Below are 20264 nucleotides of genomic sequence, written 5' to 3'. Positions count from 1 at the left end.
AATAATAATAAAGCTTTTATATAAATTATTATAAAAAATCAATCCTAAGTATGTTGTTTCCTAAAAATATAAAAATTGCGAATAGGTATTAAGTCCGAATACCACAAATTATATAGAACACGTAATTTCTGCTTGATTTTGTATCTCAGTAGCTCTGCATTTTGTTTTATTTTGTGGGTATCTCCTCTTTTTATCTTTTGGAGCTTGTTTGCGTCAATTTGCCGCACTTAAAGAAAAAGAAAACATAAGAGACTTCTCACAAAAGATTGAAAACCAGTATTGCAGGCAAGTGAGTGATGAGTGTTTAGTGGCAGTTTTTTTTTCGGTGATTAACTTTATGAGTTGATGACTGGAAGACGCACATGTAGACATATTTATATACGTACATATGTATGTATGTATGTATGTGAAGAAATATTTATCATAGGCCAAATTTTAAAAAATTAGCTAGTAATATGTGCGCGTTGATGTTATAAATACTCACATTCAACAGCACATTCAGTAACATAAAACCTTAAGCATATACATATGTATGTAGGAAAGATGGTGTCGACCTTGTACACCTCTTTTAATTATGATACCTTATACTCGGTTCAGTTATATGAATCTTCGTTATATTTCATTGTTTGATAAAACAATGCAGCAGGGCAGTTTTACTTATACTCGTTTATATAGACATCACCACCCATTATGGCCATGAGGATTAGTTAGTTTTACAACTTCCTTTGAGGCAAATTCCGTAAATATTTACGCATAACGAAAAACTACGTTTATACATTATTTTAAATGTACACAGAGTTTTAGCAATCAATATTGTACATGAATATATCAAATCTACATATCTTCATTCATACAAATCCAATTAGAGCTTGCACTTGTTAGACACCTGGTCAAACTTGTCATCTTATTTGCAGTGAGCAACAAGTTTTCAACCGTCTGAGCATATCAAATTAAAATTATTTCAATTGTTTCTGTAACGGCATAAAATATTTTCCAAATAATTTTTGAAATGGTGCTCATAAATTGCGGTGACCGTTATTAGTCAGGTTTATTATCAAATTAGAACAGATTTGCTAGTTGTCATAACAGCAATCCATTCCCATTTTAAATAGAATTCATGGAACAAAACTAAGAAACTAACAATTTCAGAATTTTTAAAATTTATATACATGTATGTACATACATATGTATACAATATTTTTAAAAATAAGTACGCAATTCAGCGTAATTAATAATATTAAAACCTCATATATCAAATCTAGCACCATTTTCATGACAGCGAAAACCACTAAAAATTCTGATTCCAACAATAAATTCATAATATGAGAATAAATATATAATAATTGGGGTACTCACAACGTGTCATAAAGCATCGTAAAATCATAAAATCATAAATTTATATACTAGTTTAAAAAATTTGTTGTTGGATTGCATACTAAAATAAGTTTACGCAAATACAACTCTGAACGCTATGTTTTCGGATCTTTATAACTTATAACTTTATGAGACTATGTGAAACCCCTAAATATGTATTTTTGACATCTACAACAACTGTCAGATTCCTCGACCCTGAATGGTTCTCTCTATTCCACTAGAATGAAGACGCTTATAAGAAATTCAAAATACTCAACATTCTAGAGAGCCTTTCTACAAGGATTTCAGATAATTCATGTAATATTCAATTTGGTCATATTTTTATTATTATTAATTTTGATTTATTCTAATTAATATTACTTGGTGATATTTTATATAAATATATGTATGTAAGTATATGTATACGAGTATATCTTTGACTGCTAATAACCTACTTTTCGTCAAATCTGTAATCTTTATAACGAAATAGGTATATTTAACTACCAGAAAGCAGTAGATAGTACAATAAAAAGATTGTACAAAATGTTTCCTACAATAAAACCGTTCTTACTTTTTATCTTATAGTACACACTCTTATCAATGCTAAAATTTGCGTTTTTTAGATTTACTAAGTTCATTCTTAGTTGTCGTTATTGTTGTAGCGGCAGAAAAAATTTCATGAAGTAATTTCGAGGCATGGTATACATAATAATAGGTTGTCAAAAAAGTCTTGCGGTATTTTCGCTAGTTGGCGTAGTTCTAGTTTTATTCGAGGCATCGGGTCATGCTATACCTTTTTGGAAAGTTCATTTCACGCGCTAACACGTGTTTGTCATTTCTTTTAAGTCGTTTGTGAGTTATAGCGTCGCAAACATGGAGCAAAATAAAGAGAAAATACGGCATATTTTACAGTACTACTACGATAAAGGCAAAAATGCATCTCAAGCCGCGAATAAAATTTGTGCAGTTTATGGACCCGATACAGTTTCCATTTCTACCGCACAACGATGGTTTCAACGTTTTCGTTCTGGTGTTGAGGTGGTTGAAGATGCGCCAAAAATTCAATAAAAATACCGCAAGACTTTTTTGACAACCCATTATATTTTATAGGGACTTCCGACATCTTTTCTGGGCGTTTCAAACTTCAAGGCTGTTAAGTTTGCCTTGTTCAGGATATAGTAATATTGTTATTACCTGCATGTTCAATGATATTTAGGTAAATAAAATTAAATGAATCATTAAAGTAAATCATTAACGCTAAGTGAGTCGGTTGTTTTTACTAGTTTGAAATTTCATAGGATATGATCTTCAAAGTAAAAGAAGCTTACAAAAAGTAACTGTGATAAGCCGAAGGATTTAAAATATTTTTTAATATTACATAAAGTTCCTCATTTTTGAATATTTCTCCGCTTGATGTCAAATATTGAAGAAATCGTTCGCACATTATACATATGTAAATATGTATGTACATTTTTGTGTGTATAAATTTTAAAATGAACGTGACGAAATGAAGTGAATTGCCGTAACATTTTGATTTAAAGTCGAGGGCAGAATTTTTACATTCATATAAACCCCAAAATATTTTAAATTTTTGTTAAAAACGAATTAAAACGATTACTCAGAGTTTATGGAGTTCTAACTTTCATCCGCTTCACACGTGCAAATACAACATAGAGCAAAATGTCGCACTCTCACAGAACGAATGTGCTTACTTTGATATGAAAAGCTGTGAATCGTGTTTCACTAGAAGTTAGTAAAGTGTAATAAGTACGTTCAGATGTCGTAGTAAGACAGGTTCGATGTAAATTTTGCGTACCACGGTTGCCTCGGCTGGGATGGCTTTCAGTGCCTTCAGGCGAATTGCTTCACATAGACGCCAAGTAGTATTACTTATTACTTATCGACCGCTTAATGAATTCCGCTAAGGAACTAATTCATGGTGAACCACATCACAGCATCAATGTCGTTTTTTCGGTTGGAGCTCATTTTTGGATTGCGTAAATTGTTGGACAGGTTCGAAGTTTCGTTTGATGAATGCAGGCTCCTCAGTAACCTTAGCAATCATCTCTCTTGCGACCTTAATTCAGATCTTTTGGTACAAGTCTAACTTGTCACGGATGCATACCTAAAACATTAACCAAAATGGGTTGAATCAAACACAGGTGAATAGACGATTCACATAAGGCAATAATTGAATAAGAATATTCGCTAAAACAGCTCCGGAACATTTTCAACGATTCTGTCGACGTGATTTCATTGGAACACAAAATTTGGAGCAAACTCGTTTTTGTTTTTGACAATGGTAAGAATCGCCAGACAAACTTTTCGTGTAGTTGACAGACTGTGCCATTTTCTTAAAATTCAATAATATTTGTATTTAGCGTCGTTTTCTGAAAGCATTGTTATCTATTTTCCAGTAGTAGCTGTATAGTAGCTATAATTGAAATCCATAAACATTTCCATTAAGTTGGCTTACTGGCGACCGAAGAATCAACAAAAAGTTCCAAACAACTGACTTCCAGGTTTTAATAGTTAACAGATAAAACTAATCGAGTTAGATATAGGGTTATATCTTCTTACGCGGTTATAGCCGAGTTTACAGCAGCGCGCCAATCGTTCTTCCTTACCGCTGTTTGGCCCCAATTGAAGATTCCAAGTTGGAAAATATAAATCCAACCAATGAATAATATATAAATGATCAGGTTGATGAGATGAGTAGAAATTAGAGTGATTGCCTGTCGGTCCGTCTGTGCAAGCAATAACTTGAGTAAAAATTCCGATATCTTAAGGGATCAGTAGGGTAATCTGGCCTGTTTTTTTGACATTTTTTTTCATAGACATATTTATTCTACAATAGAACTTTTTTCACATATCATGAGGTATATTGGGGAGTGTATAAACAAATTTTTTCGGAATATTTTGATGACATCTGTCGGAGAAATGGCTGGGTGAATGAGATGCGTTTTTTCACTGGAGGACACGATTTCTCATGTTTGGATCATCTGATACATAAAAACCCAATTTATTCTTAAAAAGTACGTGAATGGTTATCGTCCCTACTAGAATCATGAAAATATGTTTATAAATAAAAAAGTAATTAACGTTTTTTTTTTTTTAATTTTTCCCCATGTTTTTTTACATAAACATTTAAAAAAAATTAATCAAATCGGTTGAGTAGTTCGATCGGAATTATGTTCGCCAGTTTAAAAAAGTGTGTTTTGAGAAAAACGCGTGTGCATTCCGAGGGCTCCGAACGTCGAGCGGTATTATTATTTTTGGGCCTTTTTCGAAACCTTTTAATAGTAAAGTGGGTTTCCACATTAATTATAAGGGAACAGAAAATACAAAAAAAAAATTTTTTTTTTGAAAAACAATTTTTTTTGAAAAAAAAAATATTACCCTACTGACCCTTTAATGAAAATTGGTATTCTAGGCAAAAAAGAAAAGATGAGTTCGTATATGGGCGTAATCGAACTACTGCCACGCCCACAAAACGCCATTAAACGAAAATTCATAAAATGCCATAACTGAGCACTAAATTAAGATACAAAACTGGCCCTGCTCTCTAAGAGGTTTAATGCATATATCTCCTAAGCCTTTTAAGATATAATGTCTGAATTCGCTCAGGACTAATACTATAAGAACTTCTACCGACTCTGTAAAAATGGATCAAATCAGGTGATAACCCCGCGTGACACCGCCCACATTTCGGTGAAACCCCATATCATGGGGGCTTCTCGACCGATTTTAACCAAATTTAGTATACAATATTATCTTGAGATTCCTATGTTTCAATACTAAAATGAACAAAATCGGTCTACAACTACGCCTACTTCCCAAAAAACTAAATTGTAAAAGAAATTCGAAATTCCGGTTGACTTTATACCGTAGATATCGGCAAACATGTTAGTTATCTTAATACCTAAAATTGACAGAGCGTGTTTTTCTAATAACGGTTTATATTTTTGCCTATGATGAATAAAATCGAGTGAAAACTTGCACTAGACCCCATATAACTAACCAACCTTAAGGTATTTCCCTGCTTTTGATCCTGGCAAGTTGCAAGAGTATAAAATGTTCGGTTACATCCGAGCTTAGCCCTTATTTACTTGTTGCACATACATATGCATCCCAGCTATCATTTTTTGTTCAGGTTCGTTTCAAATCGGTAGTCCATCCTTCCGTAAGTTTTGACGACTGGGCTCCAAGCGGAAATTGAGTAAATCATTTTATAGTCTACCATCAACCTTCAATTAAACTCTGATTTAGCTCTCTGCCAAATTGCGATATTTGTCTACAATTGCTCGCTGCCTGATAATTTGTATAATATAATTTCCAAAATCACTCATATTTGAGCAACCGTCCACCTAACTAGGCATACTGCGTATTTTTCGCAAAGATTATTTTCGGTGAATGTGTACGTTCATTTGTTGGTAGATAGTAGGTATAGCAATGTTTCCTATAACACCATACCTGCCTTATCGTTCGTATTGATACCAGCCATGTAAAGTAACTTATTTATCTAGCGAATTCAAAATAACCAAAAATTCACAGATAATTTGTTGATTAAACCAAAATAAAATGTTTACATACACATATACATTTGTATATAATATTTACATATACATATGTATAGAGTTTTCGGTTGAACATTTTTTTAGAATAACAAAAACTATTGCTGGGAGCTCGCAGTTCACTAGTTTAGTAAAAAAGTTAAATCCAATTCACCGTGAACTGCTGCCTAAAAATTTAAAATATTTTTAATGACCTTGATTAATGCTAATACGTGCTATTTCAAGCTAAGACAGTTTAATATTTTTGGTTACTGCCTCAATTGCCCGTTAAAATTGTACTTATGTACTTTCTAAATACTTGTACATGTGTATGTATATATGTGTGTGTGTGTTTAGAAGTAGGGGACGTTATTTCAATGTCTGGTTGCAACCATCTTAAAAAGTTCTGGTAAACTTTACCGAAGGAAGGAGACTTGGTTAAGTTAACCAGAACTTAAATAATAGATGATTGTTAACAAGACGTTGAGAAAACGGCTCAATATGACTTAATCTAAATACGCACTAAATGCAAAAAAATCACAACTCCAAAAATGGCAAATGTTCAGGAAGTGAAAAAACAGTTCCTGTATAAGTTATTGACATTTTGCAGTCAAATCATTGTCCTTAAAGTAAAATATCTTCTTTGAAGCGTGTCTTACTCAAATATTATTGATTTTCTAAAGGGTGATCCATTTCGAGGTTCCCTACTTTTTAAAGAAAAAACACAGAAACATCAAATTTAATCGGGAATGTTTATCATTCGAAAGAACATTCTTTGCCATTTCTTTTTTGAAGATTATCTCTTTCAAATGTTGGCCGCGGCTACGTCTTATGTAGATGGTCCGTTGAGTCCAATTTTCGATAACTCGTTCGAGCATTTCGACTGGAAACTGGTGAATGACACGCGGGATTATTCGCCTATATAGCGAGTTCTTGCATAAACTGCATTTTGTACGCTTTCAATTTCAGATCTCGGTGTAAAGTCGTTCCATACGTCAGTCCAAGTTGCTGAACGTCGCCGAGTCGACTTTCCACGGTCTTCGTGTACTCTCTTAGCGACGGTTGCTATATTTTCTTCATTGCGTGCTAGACGTGGTCTATTCGGTCGAATATTATCCAATAATGAATGCTGGGTATGAAGATGGTTGATGGTCTTGGGCTTAGTGCGCTCAGTAGGCCGATTATTATGGAAGCGCGCGAAACACATTCTTTACAGAACGTGAATTTTCATAATAAAGTTGAACGATTTGTAAACGTTGTTCAGGTATAAATCTTTCCATGATGAAATACTAAACAATACTGGACAAAGATAGCATGACAGCAAGACACGACTTGCGTTCTGTCAAAAAAGGCTATTAAAAACAGTACTTCTGCTTGGATCACCCGTTAGTTTAGCAGAGAACTTAAGAGACATTTTCGAGTTAAGACATCGAATCACAGTGTGTTATCACAATTATTTCACCAAAGGAGACGCATTTCAAATAATGCAAATAATTAAATTCACTTTTGTTTAGATAAAGAGACCGAAATTCGCAGAATACAGCAGACAATTTACGATTTCTTTCAGCAATAGGGACACAACTACAAACAGTATCTTTTGTTGATACTGCTCAGGCGCGGTAAACGACGTCATTAACTCAAAATAAACTTAACGGTGATTTTCCAGTTAAGTAAAGTAGCGATAACAACTAGCAAATTCATATCGCACACTAAATACAAAAGAATCACAACTCAAAACATATCAATAATTTTGAGCGATTGACGAATTGTGTGAGATCCAACATGAACAATCTTTTTTACAGTCAAATGTTCACGCAATATTGAATTTATGCTGGTCTCACTAATGCCTATAGTTGTCTCAATCCCACGGTAAGTCACGTGGCGATCTTGCAGTATCAGTTTGCGCACAGCTTCAATAGTTTCCAACAAAAACTGATTTTAAACGACCTTTACGAAATTCGTTTTGGAGTGATCTACGACCTCGATCCGTATACACAGGTCTTTGATGGAGCTTTATCGCGAAAAATTGAATAAAGTTCATCGATGCACTTTTGCTGAATTAATCCTCATCGAAAGTTGTAAAAAATAATCGCGGAAAATGTTCGAGCTTTAATTCCATTTTTCGGCCGAAGTGTGTATTTTAAGTTACTGTAAGCAATACAACTAGCGCTCGTGTGTCAAAACGTTCTGAGTATACACTTGTGGTCAATAAAAAGGCACCTCCAAACATAATTGAAATAAGATAAAGTTTATAAAGTTAGAATATTAGGGCTATTTTTATTTGTATCGTTCCTCCTTTAGCCTCAATAACTGCCTTAATTCCTGAAGTCGTGGAATTCACTGGGTCCTCATTTTATTTTCTTATAACGGGCCATACCAAACCAGTTCTAAAATCCTTAACAATTGACTTTTATTTTTTGGCTTCTGTTTAACAAGTTCACATTTCATTGTGTGCCATAAGTGCTCAATAGAGTTTAAATAGGGCGAGTTTCCAGGCAAATTCCAGCGTTGACTCGTTAAATCTATTCAAGCTAATTAGGATCATATACACCTAAATTTGTTTCCAATAGAAGATAGTTTACAAAAATGGTGATGCGTTTTTATTGACCGCAAGTGTATATAAAATCAAAAATATCAAACTAGGGTTGTCAATACAACAGTTTGCTCATATAAATTACACTTCTGCTCGTATAAGAAGTTCTCCAATTTTAGTAATTCTATCAATGAATCACCTAACTAACAAACTACCCAAATATTTCTTATTTATGTTAAGTTTCAGCCTAATCACTCATTCATTTTTGAAATGCTTACCCACGAAAAAGCATTATTTATTTTTTTTATTATAGATTTTTTATACCGAATTCGCATGTGCTTGTTTATTATTGATAAAAAAGAGCGACGTGAGACCCCTTCACATTTCGTCCACATTAACATTGACTATTTTTAAAACAAACACTTGTGAAGGTAATAATTTCCGGCTCTTCAATGACTACTTGATATGTCTATGCTAAGAAATTTTATTGTATCTGATTACCAATGTTCATATGTATATACAAGGTCCGTCGCAAAAGAAACAGAACTTTTTAAATAGAACTATTTCTGGTGGCGCCACCTATGGTGGGTATATGAAATAAAAAGTTTGATCTCTTGTTGACATTTCGTAACAATTTTAAGACAATTGGATAACTACAATCGATATTATCGATCAAAAAGTGACAGCAGCTTTCGGTCATCGGTCATAAAATGCATTTTGAACAAAGAGCAAATATTAGATTTTCTTTTAAACTTGGGGAAACGTTTACTGAAACATTTCAAATGATGAAAAAAGTTTATGGTGATCAGTGCCTATCCCGTAGTAATGTGCATGAGTGGTTTAAGCGATTCCAAGAAGGTCGTGAGGATCTCTGTGACGATCTGAAGTCGGTCGTTTTCAGAAGTCAAAAATAAAGACAATGCTGATTTGTTTTTACGATTCCGAGGGTATTGTATACCGAGAGTTCGTCCCACCTGGCCAAACGATTAATGCAGTGTTTTACCTTGGTCTTATGAAGCGTCTTTTGTCACGCATTCGTCGTGCTCGACAGGCAGGGTCCTGGTGCCTGTTGCACGATAATGCGCCGTGTCATCGGTCGACGATTGTCACTGATTTTTTTACAAAAAAACTCCATATTAACCATTAATCACTCACCCTACTCACCTGATCTGGCACCCTGTGATTTTTACCTATTTGGAAAACTTCATTTGCCCATGAAAGGACACTGGTTTCAGGACATTTCAGCTATCCAAAAGGCGACGACCGATATTCTCAAGAGCATTCCGAAAAATGACCTTAAACACGCATTTGAAATGCTAATTGACCTGGCTAAACGCTGTATAGAAGCACAAGAAAACTACTTTGAATAAAAAAAATATAACTTTTGAAAAATATTAATTCTTTGTTGTTTTTTTTAACAGTCCTGTTTCTTTTGCGACAGACCTTGTATATATATATATATATACCATCCGATTAAATTTGACCCAGACTGCAAATAAAATTACATGTTTACCTATATTAATACAAATCTCTATTATCGTCTTCAAAAAAGGCCTCTAGCCAATACAAATATTGCTTACGCTTAATCAAATCTTCCATATACTTGTTATAAGCCTCGGATGGGATAGCATTCAGTGCCTTCAGCCGATGCCGGCGCATTATCCTGGTAGAAAATACATGTATTTTCTGCTTTATGTAGACGCCTCAAAACTGACAAACATAATTCCTTACCGACCGCTTTACCTTTTGCAACGAATTCATGGTGAGCCACACCATGGACTTCGATGTCTGCGTTTCGGTTTCACGGTTATCAGCTACATTGTCAAGGATCTCTTTTGCGACCTCTACTCGATGTCGTTTTTGCAAAAGATTAAGGTCTCTTGATACGAGTCTGACATTGACACGCTTTGTACCCAAAACATTAACCGAAATGTGTTGAGTCGATCTATAAGAGATTCTGCTACCTTCTAACGCCAACATGACACACTCTTTCTGTAATTTTTTCGATGTTATCGTCTTTAAAAGAAGTGGAAGGATGATTCGCATGAGACAAGTTTTCGATGACTTTACGTTCTTCACAAATACTTTGTACTACTCAACTACTTATGACCATGATAATGTAGACTCCCCAAAACATTTTCAACGATTGCGTAGCCTTGATTCTGTTGGAAACACGAAATTGACGACTCCAGGCAATTATGGAAATATTAATATTTATGAACCTCTCACTAAAGCTACCGAGCAAAGCAATTCTAAATTACTTATTATCTCTTCTGAAAGGAAAATAGTCAATGTACTTATATAAAATCTACACAAATGCTTCTCAGTGATAAAGGAATGCTTAATTACACCTGTTGGATACACGAAATTGACGACTCCAGGCAATTATGCAAATATTAATATTTATGAACCTCTCACTAAAGCTACCGAGCAAAGCAATTCTAAATTACTTATTATCTCTTCTGAAAAGAAAATAGTCAATGTACTTATATAAAATCTACACAAATGTTTCTCAGTGATAAAGAAATGCTTAATTACACCTGGTTTTTGTCTGTTATATTGTGAAGAATTAGATAATAGGTCGCTTAAAATATTATTGTTTGAAGTAAAACCAGTAGGGCCGGTAATTCATTTTACCACATTGTTAGCTAAATACGTCACACTTAATCTATGATTGGAAGTACCATAGATGCAAAGAGGCCTAGTAATGATTTGGAATTCGTGAAATCCTTACTATCCCTGGTTATAAAACCTAAAACTTTGAAAGCCTGGAGGGTGATCTTATAGATAAGATGCTTGTTGAAAGTCAGTTGATGATGACCAGGTCTTTTACGTGATCGACTTCGCTTATTGTCTCATTGTTTAAGTTATGCTATAGTTATCCGGCGTTCGAGAGTGCGATCGTGAGTACTACTTGGTGTTCAAATCTAATTTGTTTTTGTAGCTCGATAGTTTGTCTATATCACTTTGGAAAACATAGGTGTCTCGCTTACTAGTTATCGTACTGAGGATCTTCAAATCATCTGCATAAAGCAGATATTCAGACTGATAGTTATCACCAATATCGTTTACAAAAATATTAAAGAGAGTTGGACCCATGCTTGGTAAATAGATGCCCATCAACTTTAATTTGACATTGCCGACCAATTACTCGAATGCCGTATCTGCTTAGTTTATTTAGAAGGATAATATGGTCCACCCTATCGAATGCTTTGCTGAAGTCCGTGTAGACCGTATGAACAGCAAGACCGTTATTTAGAGTTTCGGGTAGATAATTTACATAAAAGAATAAATTGGAGGTAGTGGACCTCAGACGAAACCTTTGTAATAGTCGCCATTGATGGTCCTTTTTCAGGGTAATCAATAAAAATTATTCCATGAGCATCCCAAATTACAGACTCCATAACATTGCCAGCCGACTGTGGCGTTTGTTCACGCTTTGGAGCGGGTTTAATGTGCAGTCCACTCGAATTACTGTCGATTGGACTTTGGAGTGAAATCATGGAGCCATGTTTCATCCTTTGTCATATATCAACGCAAAACTCGGGTTTATTACGCTCGCACAGAGCTTTCTCATACTCGAATATTCTTGAATGATATGATGTAAACGTTCAGTGAATATTTTCAGAGTGCCTGCTATCTCGAACAACTTCACATTATGATCTAATTTATTTTGTGGACTTTTTTTTGATGTTTTCGTCGGTAACGTCTTTGGGCCGTTTACTGCGTTCACCCTCTTCGGAGCTCATTTCTTCACGTCTAAACTTAGCATGCCAATTCTTGATGGTCCTGAGTCAGTGGCCGTAAACTCGTCATCAAGTCAAGTTTTTATTTAAACTGTATTTTTTTCTTCAAAAAGCAATATTTTATCAGCATATGTTTTATCAATTTTTTCACAATAACAAAAGTTGATTCTCTCAAAATGATATAATTCACAATCTAATGGTCCGACAGATGTTAATTTTATACCCGCGCATTTTGAATTTTAGGGCTGACTTGAAATCATATCGATGAAATTCTGGTAGCAGCCTATTGTCGAAGTTGACCTCCTAAGTTTGTTCCCAACGCACACTCAAAGTACTCATCTAAGGTGATCGCCTAAAGTTTAGACATATTCTTATGCACAATGTTTGTAACACCGCAGAAGGAAATTTCGAAAACAATATCAAGTCTATCAATAAATGATCAGCGTGACGAGATGAGTTGATTTAGCCAAGTCCGTTATCCGTATATATGTATGTATGTACATGAACTCAGTTTTTCAGATATCGATCTGAAAATTTGCATCCGTCCTATTTTCCACAAGAAGCTGCTCATTTGTCAGAACCACCGTTATCGCAAGACTCCAACATATACATAGCTGCTATATAAATCGGCCGATGAAGGGTATTATAGCTTCGCTGCAACCGAAGTTAACGTTTTTTCTTGTTATTTCCTAAGATCTTTTTTGTTTTACGTAAAATGTTTTTTGTTTGTTTCTTTAAATACACAGTCAAAGAAGCAATAATGTATGAACCTCCACTTCAAATTTCCACCATACATTTGTAAAAGGTGTACAATCTTGATTTATACATAAGTACGTACATATGTAGCTACATACATATGTATGTACAATTAATAGATACGCGTTCTTATAGCCTCATCAAATCAGATGGGGAAATGCTGGCAACGTGTAGATTTATCTGCGGTCAATGTACCAATAAGACCATGCGTGTGTTTTCTTTAGAGATTTAAAGTGGTAAATATACATACATATGTATGTATGTAAGTTCGATATGCCATATTATTTGCCAATAAGCTGATGGTGGGCTGTTATTTATATTGGAGTGAGGCATAGAAGAACTTAAAAGTTGGCGTTGAGGAAAGCATAAGGTTTGGCGTATTCAAACATGTAAATATGTATGTATACATGATGCATGAGTGTGTCTACGAGTATGTTTTTGATTGCAAAAAATCAAATTTTCTCAAAATCAATAATAGTTCTTAGCAAACACTTTATCGTATTTTTTGGAGTATCTACCTACAGAAGAAATCATTTAATGCCTACTTTATGATTTTTATTCACTTTGACAGTTGACTGGTTCGGGTAGGCGGTAGTTTGACGTTTGGCAATTGCAACAACTATGTATGTATATCGGTCAGATTGAAATTCTACCAGAAATATAATAGGTTGTCAAAAAAGTCTTGTGGTATTTTCGCTAGTTGGCGCTGAAAGCGCGTAGTTCTAGTTTCGAGGCATCGAGTCATGCTATACCTTTTTGGAAAGCTCATTTCACGCGCTAACACGTGTTTGATTGATTGTCATTTCTTTTAAGTCGTTCGTGAGTTATAGCGTCGCAAACATGGAGCAAAATAAAGAGAAAATACGGCATATTTTACAGTACTACTACGATAAAGGCAAAAATGCATCTCAAGCTGCCAATAAAATTTGTGCAGTTTATGGATCCGATACAGTTTCCATTTCCACCGCACAACGATGGTTTCAACGTTTTCGTTCTGGTGTAGAGGTGGTCGAAGATGCGCCACGCTCCGGAAGGCCTGTCGTCGAAAATCGCGATAAAATCGCTGAATTGGTCGAAAGAGCCCGGCATAGTAGCAGCCGTAGCATCGGTCAATAGCTGGGCATGAGTGATCAAAAATTCATTTCAATTTCAATAAAAAAAAAAATTCAATAAAAATACCGCAAGACTTTTTTGACAACCCATTATGAACGGAGGGATTTGTTGCCGCCGCTTAAGATCACTAATCAAAAATGTAAAACTTTGAAAAATTTAGGAAAATGCGAAATTTTGTACAGTACCCCGCCAACCCATTAGAAACATGGTAAATAAATATAAAAATTTACGAATAACGTACTGGGGAAGCTTTCCACTGCCTAAGTATTAAATAGGCTGTGTACTACATACTATATTACTCAGTGTCAAATATAAAATAAATATACCATTACAATTAGCGGAACTTAAATACGAAATCATATTGAAATGCTTACTCCACTTGGAATTAGTATTTGTGATTTCTGGCTCATCAGAAGTAAATTGTATGGCGTAATGGAAGAAATCGAATTATTTTCATACGTGTTTAACTATTATTTCATAGATTCCAGAGTTTTATTTGTTAGGTTAGTATTTTTTGAAGTTTTCTGAAGCTTTATAATACAAACAATGAAAAATATACTTTTTAGGAAATAGGTAAAAAATCGGGCATTTCAAAGAAAACCCAAAGTGCTATTGCTGCACTTTTAAAAGATAAAAGTACATCCTACAGAAAAGTAATAAAAAAAAATTGGAGTGAATGCAGCTACTGTTACTCGAGTAGCGAAAATTGTGCACACATTCAAATATTGCACCATTGGTCGCACAAGTATGCGGCAAAATGCTGCCCATAATGGGAAAATCTCTGAGCGCATTACACGTAAAGTAAAGAGGTTCACTCTGTAATCGCGAGTAGTAAGGGTCAAACTCCATCAGAACTACACAAAGGTGGATTGAAACAAGGTAAACATAAAAAGTTATGAACGTCCCCCAAAAGCCCCCTATTCAAAGTTACCCTGCTATTTAACATGATTTTCTCATTAACAAAGATTAACCACGAATGCCGGCTAGAAGCAGTGACAGAAACCAGTCAATTTGTGCGACGTAGACCGTGTGAACGTTATGTGGGGAACTGCATTCAAAAAACGGTAAAATATTCCACCAATGTAATGATTTAGAGCTGCATATTGGTGGAAGGTCCTGGACCAATTTATTTTGTTGAGGGAACGATGACTAGTGAGCAGTACACCAATGTACTTCAAGATGGTTTTGTACCATAATTGGCAACACTGAACCCTTCAGCAGCCCAGTACACTTATACGCACGCTGAGGTGCCTTGCCACACCTCCCGACGAACGACTGATATTCTTCACAACTTGGATATCAATCAATTACCTTAGGCGGGCAATTCACCCGACCTAAACCCCACCGAAAACTGTTGAACGTTCCTTAAATCGAAGGTATATTCCCGAAGAAATCCCGCAATAGCCTCAACAAAGATAACATAAAGGATGTGTGCCTAAATGATCCAGATTTAAAAATAATCCGATCCGGCTATAATAGAAAATGTTATAAAAACGCTAATTTTGAGGCGATCTCAAGCTGGAATAAGTTGAGCATCTCTTTATTCCTGCCTTGGTAACATCCGTGTTCACACAAAGCCTCTTTTTTGCGAATCTACGACGAACTCAAATTGTCGGACTCGGAGCGACACCAAAAGAGAATTTGCGGATAATGAGCGACAAAAGAGTCCACGTGTAAACGCAGTATTAAGGGATCTTTGCAGCAACAACTTGCTAAAATATTCTCTCACTACCCCTCTTTCTATTACTTACCCTTGCCAAAGGCCGTCCTATGCTGGCAACCATTTTTATCGATGATTGAAAATTGCTTTGCATAAAAGCTTCATGGAAACCTTCGAATTTTATCGAGCAACTAAAAAATCAAATTTAATATTATCAAGCACTTCTTGTTTTCAGTATTTGATTGCATGATGTCAATAATTGTAGAAATGTGTTTATATTTACATACTACTATACAAATACCAGCATAGGTACATAAATATAAATTGAAATTTGTACAAAAACAAATAAATTCCTTAAGTTCAGTGTGTAAATATAAACAAAAATACATACATATTGTATACACATAAATATGCATAAACAAATTTGCACAGTCTTTTGACTTTATACAGTCATGTGAAAAATAGTTGGAAAAAAAAATAAACTATTTGCGTAAAATCAGATTAGCGTTTTTTTTTAGAAAATGATTGATGTTCATACTAAAAATTGTCTAAACATTTACACCCACAAGTGCAAAGAAAAAATGAACAAAATTCTCGCAAAAAATTGACATGTTGATAACATTTGTCACCTAATTGAAGCCGATAAATTGCAATGCTACTAAGATAATTGAGCGAAATCGGTTCATATACAAAATAATATCAATTTATGCATCTGTGTCTCGAGTGCCATGCGCACTTGTCCGACAGCGGCACTCGAAGTCATGCTGGATCTCACACCGCTTTACCTAGTAATTAGTCAGGTTGCTAAACACACTTCTTCTTAATTGGCGTAGACACCGCTTACGCGATTATAGCCGAGTTAACAACAGCGCGCCAGTCGTTTCTCCTTTTCGCTACGTGGCGCCAATTGGATATTCCAAGCGTAGCCAGGTCCTTCTCCACTTGGTCCTTCCAACGGAGTAGAGGTCTTCCTCTTCCTCTGCTTCCCCCGGCGAGTACAGTGTCGAATACTTTCAGAGCTGGAGTGTTTTCGTCCATTCGGACAACATGACCTAGCCAGCGTAGCCGCTGTCTTTTAATTCGCTGAACTATGTCAATGTCATCGTATATCTCGTACAGCTCATCGTTCCATCGAATGCGATATTCGCCGTGGCCAACGCGCAAAGGACCATAAATCTTTCGCAGAACTTTTCTCTCGAAAACTCGCAACGTCGACTCATCAGTTGTTGACATCGTCCAAGCCTCTGCACCATATAGCAGGACGGGAACTATGAGCGACTTATAGAGTTTGGCTTTTGTTCGTCGAGAGAGGACTTTACTTTTCAATTGCCTACTCAGTCCGAAGTAGCACCTGATGGCAAGAGCAATCCTGCGTTGGATTTCCAGGCTGACATTGTTGGTGGTGTTAATACTGGTTCCTAAATAGACGAAATTATCTACAACTTCAAAGTTATGACTGTCAACAGTGACGTGAGTGCCAAGTCGAGAGTGCGACGACTGTTTGTTTGATGACAGGAGATATTTCGTCTTGCCCTCGTTCACTGCCAGACCCATTTGTTTTGCTTCCTTGTCTAGTCTGGAAAAGCAGAACTAACGGCGCGGGTGTTAAGGCCGATGATATCAATATCATCAGCATACGCCAGCAGCTGTACACTCTTATAAAAGATGGTACCTTCTCTACTAAGTTCTGCAGCTCGAACTATTTTCTCCAGAAGCAGGTTGAAAAAGTCACACGATAGGGAATCGCCTTGTCTGAAACCTCGTTTGGTATCGAACGGCTCGGAGAGGTCCTTCCCGATTCTGACGGAGCTTTTCGTGTTGCTCAGCGTCAGTTTACACAGCCGTATTAGTTTTGCGGGGATACCAAATTCAGACATCGCGGCATAGAGGCAGTTCCTTTTCGTGCTGTCGAAAGCAGCTTTGAAATCGACGAAGAGGTGGTGTGTGTTGATTCTCCTTTCACGGGTCTTTTCCAAGATTTGGCGCATGGTGAATATCTGGTCGGTTGTTGATTTTCAAGGTCTGAAGCCACACTGATAAGGTCCAATCAGTTTGTTGACGGTGGGCTTTAATCTTTCACACAATACGCTTGATAGAACCTTATATGCGATGTTGAGGAGGCTAATCCCACGGTAGTTGGCGCAGATTGTGGGATCTCCTTTTTTATGGATTGGACATAACACACTTAAATTCCAATCGTTGGGCATGCTTTCGTCCGACCATATTTTACAAAGAAGCTGATGCATGCTCCTTATCAGTTCTTCTCCGCCGTGTTTGAATAGCTCGGCCGGCAATCCATCGGCCCCCGCCGCTTTGTTGTTCTTCAGGCGGGTAATTGCTATTCGAACTTCTTCATGATCGGGCAATGGAACGTCGGCTCCATCGTCGTCGATTGGGGAATCGGGTTCGCCTTCTCCTGGCGTTGTGCATTCACTGCCATTTAGCAGGCTGGAGAAGTGTTCCCTCCATAATTTAAGTATGCTCTGGGCATCGGTGACTAGATCACCTTTGGGGGTTCTACAAGAGTATGCTCCGGTCTTGAAACCTTCTGTAAGCCGCCGCATTTTTTCGTAGAATTTTCGAGCATTACCCCTGTCGGCCAGCTTATCAAGCTCTTCATACTCACGCATTTCGGCCTCTTTCTTTTTCTGTCTGCAAATGCGTCTCGCTTCCCTCTTCAACTCTCGGTATCTATCCCATCCTGCACGTGTTGTGGTCGATCGTAACGTTGCGAGGTAGGCAGCCTGTTTTCTCTCCGCTGCGACGCGGCACTCCTCGCCGTACCAGTTGTTCTTTTGCACTTTCCGAAAACCAATGGTTTCGGATGCAGCTCTACGTAAGGAGTTTGAAATGCCGTCCCACAGTTCCCTTATACCGAGTTGTTGATGAGTGCTCTCAGAGAGCAGGAGTGCAAGCCGAGTAGAAAATCGTTCGGTAGTCTGTTGTGATTGCAGCTTCTCGACGTCGAACCTTCCTTGTGTTTGTTGACGTGCGTTTTTTGCTGCACAGAGGCGGGTGCGAATCTTGGCTGCAACAAGATAGTGGTCCGAGTCGATGTTAGGACCTCGGAGCGCACGCACATCTAAAACACTGGAGACGTGTCTTCCGTCTATCACAACATGATCGATCTGGTTGGTAGTTTTTCGATCCAGAGACAGCCAGGTAGCTTGATGAATTTTTTTGTGCTGGAATCTAGTACTACAGATAACCATATTTCGGGCCCCGGCGAAGTCGATCAGCCTCAACCCATTTGGGGATGTTTTCTCGTGGTAGCTGAACTTACCGACCGTAGTGCCAAATATACCTTCTTTGCCCACCCTGGCGTTAAAGTCGCCAAGCACGATTTTGACATCGTGGCGGGGGCATCTCTCATAAGCGCGTTCAAGCGCTCATAGAAGGCATCTTTGGTCACATCGTCCTTCTCTTCCGTCGGGGCGTGGGCGCAGATCAGCGATATGTTGAAGAACCTCGCTTTGATGCGGATTGTGGCTAGACGTTCATTCACCGGAGTGAATGATAGTACTCGGCGACGGAGTCTCTCTCCCACCACGAATCCAACACCAAACTTGCGCTCCTTTATATGGCCACTGTAGTAAATGCCACAAGGACCTACTCACCTCAGTCCTTGTCCCGTCCATCGTATTTCTTGGACGGCGGTGATGTCAGCCTTTATTTTCACGAGGACATCAACCAGCTGGGCAGCGGCACCTTCCCAATTAAGGGACCGGACATTCCAGGTGCATGCCCTCAATTCGTAGTCCTTATTTCGTTTGCCATGGTCGTCATCAAAAGAGGGGTTTCTCATCCGAGGCTGTTTGTCATTTTTCATTGGGGTAGGCTTTTTACGTGGCGGGTCCCAAACACAGCGCACAACCCTATCTAGGGGATGTTTCGCCTTCTCACTTTAGCTCGCCTTCGAACGGATGTTCTTAGGCTACCCAGAGGATCCTTGGTCAAAGACCGGAAGTAGTGAGCTGCTTGAGTCATGTGTAAAAGAATCGTTTCTGGCCACTCCCAAGTGAATGGCGATCAGAGAACTTTCCTCACTTGCGTGAACTTCTACACATGACTCCATCCTCCTTGCTAAACACACGCTGCTCCAAAAAATAGCAGAAGGGTTTGGCAGAGGTAAGGTAATCTCTTCCCAACGCATGAAGAACTTAAGTGGCGAAATACCACTGGCTCTTCTCCCAAGCAGTAAGGCTGAATGGAACGATTCCGCTCTCGAGCAACTGCTTAGGGATAGTACAATCAAATGGTACGCTGACGGCTCGAAAATGTCGGAGGGAATTGGCGCAGGAGTCGCAGGACCACACACCAAACTCTCCAAACCAATGGGTAGTTTTCCGAGCATATTCCAAGCAGAAGTCTTTGTTATAATTCGGTGTTTAGAGATTAACCTTCAACGCAACTATCGCAATGAACGTGTAGTTATACTCAGCAACAATCAAGCGGCACTAAAAGCGATCTCTGCATACGATATCAAATCGCTATTGGTGCAGGAGTGTATATGTTTCCAAAAAGGGATCACATAGCCTCAATAGCACCTA

The 20264-nt window shown here is 37.3% G+C and overlaps 1 protein-coding gene across 1 annotated transcript in view; it reads left to right on the top strand.

Annotated features, from left to right (window-relative positions):
* LOC126752787 (uncharacterized) overlaps window positions 1-20264 on the top strand; it is a 33435-nt gene that overhangs the window by 1165 nt on the left and 12006 nt on the right. The window lies entirely within an intron of this gene.

Source organism: Bactrocera neohumeralis, chromosome 3, assembly GCF_024586455.1.
Source record: "Bactrocera neohumeralis isolate Rockhampton chromosome 3, APGP_CSIRO_Bneo_wtdbg2-racon-allhic-juicebox.fasta_v2, whole genome shotgun sequence".
Taxonomy (NCBI): domain Eukaryota; kingdom Metazoa; phylum Arthropoda; class Insecta; order Diptera; family Tephritidae; genus Bactrocera; species Bactrocera neohumeralis.
This window is presented reverse-complemented; position numbering and strand designations above follow the sequence as displayed.